General features: G+C 37.2%; 1 long non-coding RNA gene across 1 annotated transcript; it reads left to right on the forward strand.

Moving 5' to 3' along the window:
• The first annotated feature begins 706 nt into the window (after positions 1-706).
• LOC147759409 (uncharacterized) lies at positions 707-2,369 on the forward strand. Its single transcript, XR_015331532.1, has 3 exons — positions 707-1,001; positions 1,352-1,498; positions 1,838-2,369. It is a non-coding gene; the product is annotated as an uncharacterized LOC147759409 (long non-coding RNA).
• The last annotated feature ends 3,120 nt before the right edge of the window (positions 2,370-5,489 follow it).

Consider the following 5,489-nt stretch of genomic DNA (forward strand, 5'->3'; position numbering starts at 1 on the left):
GCTTTTCTCATCTGCACGTGAACCAAGTTCCTGCCGTCACCGAAGATGAACTTAGCCACACTGGTGCTTTTGGCTGCTGTTGGAATCGACTTAAATGGTCTGGGCTCCGTGGCTCTCACGGCAGACCAGATCACCAATGCTCTGATGGGCGGTGCTCATTCCTACTGGAATATCTGCTTTGCTTTGGACAGCAGCGACGGGATTGACAACATTAAATGGAATATGTCCAAATGGGCGGCACGGGTGAGATACGTGCACACTGGTCTTGGTCATTTGACATCGCACATTTTCCTTCCGATTATTTTCTTTCAATACCAATTATCAATACTGAATAATAGACACGGATTTAGGCAAAAAGAATAGAAAATAATTTTTCGATTTGATTAGTATTTGATAACTTTGCACGAATAAGTGTGTCTGAACAACAATAAATTGGTCAAAGCATTTATTTGTAAAACTAACAGTATAACAGTGTTAAGATTACATGTAGACAACCAAATATAATTTTTTTCAACTTTACCAAAATCTTTTACGTTTTTATTAAAGGGCTAATTCTGCTCATTCTACGTATAGTGATCCAACTCCGTTCGGACTCTGGCTGAATACAAACAGATCAACATGTCAGTTCTTGACGTTAAGTAGAAGACAGAAAAGTTCCTGATCAAACGATTATTTTGGAAACGAGGAGGTGTGGTAATATTTGTAATCTGATTGCATTCAGCGAGAGTCACCGCGGAGTTGAATCGGTATTTTCATAAGGAATGAGTCCGAAGACATTTTTTGTAACACGTAAGAAAGCATCATATTTTATTCCAAAGGAATATTGTTTCAGAACATCCTTGCCATCATCAACAATACTCCCAGCCAGAATAGTATAGCCCCTGAGAAACATAGGATTGGTCTGGTACGTTTCTCTTCCCGGGCTCAGCACATCTTCTTTCTGGGGACTTACCCGTTCTACCCACAGAATGATGCCGCTATTGCCGCCGTGCCTAAGTTAGGTAAGGTCGATGAATTTGTTAATATCAGTATACACGTAGCTCGAATATGAACAACATTATGAACTTCACACAATCTGCTGGGTATACATATGTACAAAATTCAATAGGCCTACCCACATGTACATACATACAAACATATATACACACACGCAAACAAACGCTGTTACGAATATTTCGACATCGAACTGCTTTATCAAAACTCGGAGTAGAAAGGTTAAGCAAAGCATTAACATCAACATGCTCGGGGGGGGGGGGGGGGGGGGAGTTGGCCTGGGGGGGGGGGGGGTTGTCCGGAGGGAATTGTCCGGGGGGAATAGTCCCTATACCTTGTATATCATGTATATTCACAGGTGGTATGACGAACATTTTACATGGTTTGGCGAGGTGTAATGGTCAGCTTGGTTCCTCTGGCAACCGACTAGTTTGGATGACCACTGATGGACATCACAATACGTGGGGTTACCCGGTCGCCAAGGCAAAGGCCATGAGGGAGAATGGTATGTACTTCCAGAAAATCGCAAATGAAGAAAATTGTTTAACATAATCTTTTAGTTGAGACAACAGGTCTTCAATCACGTTGGACAGTTCCGTAGAAAATTGAAACTGATTTTTTTCAATAGCTACCAGTATAGCAAATAATTAACCGATATTTACCAAACAATATTCTGTATACATGTATATTGACAGATTGACAGTCAGCATAAACTCTAACGATGAGCACACGAAATATTGGCTAGTAAACCTTATGTTTATATTTTCCTTACCTATTGACGAAAACAATATCTTAATTGACTCATTGTATTATAAAATGTGTTTTTCTATTTTTTTTATCTTAGGAATAAAAATTTGTATCGTTGCTATTGGCAACAGCGTCAACATGAGAAAGATTAATAACATGGCATCGTGGATATATGGCATGGGCTCGAGATGTGTTCTTAGGTATTAAAGCCCACATGATTGGCACGTTTTATTCCCGAAGGAGATTGATGCCATGGGAGAAAAATTAGCTTAAATCAGCGTCTTGCAAGTTTGTTAGTTTATGTACCTCCATTGTTTGCAATTCTTCATTTGAATATCTTGATTGTAGCCAGAACGGCTTCTCTGCCAATTATTTTGTTAGCAATGCACATCTGGAAAGTTCCAAAAAAAAAATATATATATAGAATATCGCAACATCGAATTTGTTGTAAAAATGGACAAGAAAGAAGCTTAATTGTTCTTAAATAATACATGTAATTGTGTTTATAATAGATAATAATTAGTAAAGATAAAAATGCAGAAAAAATACTGATTTTAATATTGCAAACACCTTATTTTATTAATAAAATTTGTAACAATAATTGTCGCTGTAACACTGGCATTTTGTACTTCTCTAGATTATGGAAACTAATTTTCTCAATGCAAACAACGGAAATAAACTATTTTTTAATTTACTGCCTCTTCTTATTATGTACAGTATCTGTATTTGGAGGAATGGCGGACTAACCAGTTTCAAGGTTGTACAGTGGCGGTTTAAGAGGGGGGTCAGGTCCTGACCTCCCTTCGATTTCTGAAAAAGAAAACGGTCCCCTCTTGAAATTAGAATTTTGACTAGCTGAATATAAAAAGAAAAAAATTGAAGCCCTTTAGCGGGCCCCGAGCCCCACTCCAAGGAGGGAGGGAAGGGTCGGCTTCAAATTCGCGGTCCCCTTCAAATTGGATAGGTGCTTCATTAATTAGAAAAACATCAGCAGGCTAATAATGATAATGTAGTAATAATGTAGTAATGACAATTATGATGGTGATTATGTTTTTTAAAGCTACACATTCGTGTCATCACTATTGACATATAGAATTTTAAATTACAAAGATAAATAAAAAACTAATACTGCATAAAAATAACAAAAGTTAAAACGGACATAAATCAAATCAAAAAGTAACTAGAAAAGCACTCTGAGAGCGCTGACCAGAGCAGCTGCCATACACGGTAAGAGATTCGCCCGGGGTGTGAGATTATACATAGGGCTTTTTAGGCCAACGTTTTTAACATACACCATTATCAAAATTCATATGTTCTAATGACCACGCGAAGTTGGATTTTTCAAATGTTATTTTTTTACACGACTGTTTTGCTTGTTCTGCAAATCTCCCATTAAGCACAAGTTCACATCTTTGAAAGCTTAATAACTAAGCAATTCTTTTTGTTTCGTTAATTTTGGAAAGTATACCTTACAGTTTTTATTACGAGGTCATTTAACTATACTTTTTTATAGCGAAACCAACTAATCAACCAGAGCCTCATGGCGTTGATTTTTTTCTATCTTGCCAGATGAGAAATAAAATGGAAACAATTTCGTACTTTTTAATTCAATGTCCACCTAAAAAATTATACTTGCACTTCATGACTGTCTAGCTTTTATTCAGTTAAACTTACTAAAACTACTTTAATGTGCGATTAAAGAAATCGTAACCATAACTATTTGACTTTAAAATTTAAAAAGGTAATATTTGATGATTGTCAGAAAATGGTATTAAGTGACCCAACTTGCACCAAGCACTGTGAGGTGAAAGCTGCCAATAAGATATCAAGGTCTCAGGTTGCACTGTGAGGTGAAGCACGTTCATGGATTAAAATGATGTGTGTGTGTGTGTGTGGGGGGGGGGGGGGGGCTGACATAATGTTACATACTTTGATATTGTAAATTTACCAACATTTGGTGAACAATCGTTGTCAGAATTGGCTGTCCATTTATATACCATATCTGACACAACGCTATATTCTGAGCACGTTGTAAATTTATTTAAACAGTTCACGGGAAGCTACAACGTACGATGTAATGTGAAATTAGATATTTCAAAAATGGAATCAAGGCATATTGCACCAGGTGTAACAGGAATGGATGTCCGCTAGGAACCGTAGTCCGCTTCCTATACTTTGTACAGGTGACAGTATACTAACCCTAATACTCTATCTAACCCTAACCTGTACTTATCATATGGGAGCCCGAAATTCCATTCCTGTTACATTGGTTCGCGTTTCACGAACCAATAAATAGTCTATTTAAATTAATGTTACTTATAACAGTGAAGGAATTGATAACAGTTCGAATCCGCATGCATTCCTGTAACGTATTTGACAGGGGTTGTTATCCAACTAACATGCAGTACCTAGTTTCAAGGTTTCAGTATTGCCAGCTCGATCTTCATTACATATGTATATATGGAGCGTTGTATACATACTGTGTGGTATAAACTGAGCTGGGTTCAATGTTGTTGTGAACATTATGGTAGCCTAGGTACAGGTTTTTTTTTCAAGAAAGATTTTTGTATAAAAATAATACAAAAAAACTACAACAACAAAAAAAAAAAAAAAAAACGATTGGCCCGAACAAGGAAATATATATTCATTCATTGAAAGTGTGTGTGAGTAAGGACAATCGGGTTTGATTAACGTTTTGCAGAAACATATGTTTGGATGCCTGCCTCTCTATAAAACAACCGATGTAGCCACTCTTCTAAATTCTGCAAGTGGAACTTACTAAATCCCTTTTAATGTGCGATTAATGGAATCGTAACCAATTGACTTTAAAATATAAAACATCAACGCATCTCTATTTAATGATTCTCAGAAAAAGGTATCCAACTTGCACCAAGCATTGTGAGCTGAAAGCTGTCAGCATCTCAAGGTCTCGGGTTTTGCTGTGAGGCGAAGCACGTTCCATGGGGTTGGTTTGATGTGTGTGTGTGTGTGTGTGTGTGTGTGGAGGAGGGGGGAATGTGTATGATATTATCACATCCAAACATTGTCAAAATAAAACCGTAAGCCTACATACTGTAATACCCCATACCAGATCCGACACAACGCACATTATCACATTAATACATACCTAGGGATGTTACATGACCGTGGCGATATGATGATCACTGAAGCCTGTCCATTTAGGCAAGCTTCAGTGAAGATCAAGGGCAAGCTCGAGCCGCTGCCCAAAAATGTCTCGCTTCACTCGACATTTATGCGTAGCGTCTCTCGGAAAACTCGGATTTAACCTCGATGTAGTCTTGAATTTCACGACTACATCTTGGTTAAATCAGTCGAGGTCTATTAAATACTGAAAGCCAAAGACAGAGTGATCGTGTGACCTTCTTGGCATCAAGAGAATAGTGACGTTGCTTGCGTTATATACCTACCAGTAGACAAATTTAAAATCTCTCACGCTCTTAAAAAATTAGCATAAACTTTTCACGTTTAACAATTATTATTTATCATTTTATTACACTAAGTCATATCATATGGGTATAGTTTGAAAACGGGAATTAGTTTACATTTAAATCACACGTGCATACAAATTATTTGTAAATCTATAACTTTTTAACGAGGGTTGTGTTATTTACCTTTTGGTTTTAAGCTGTTCATTCTTCCTCTTAATCAGATATATCGGTAAAAATCAAATGCATTCCCCCTTTGAACTTGTAATTACATGTAGCACATGAATGCTCTGAAAACCAGCA

This window comes from Lingula anatina, chromosome 10, assembly GCF_051362555.1.
Source record: "Lingula anatina isolate TDL-2025a chromosome 10, LinAna3.0, whole genome shotgun sequence".
In the NCBI taxonomy this organism is placed as follows: domain Eukaryota; kingdom Metazoa; phylum Brachiopoda; class Lingulata; order Lingulida; family Lingulidae; genus Lingula; species Lingula anatina.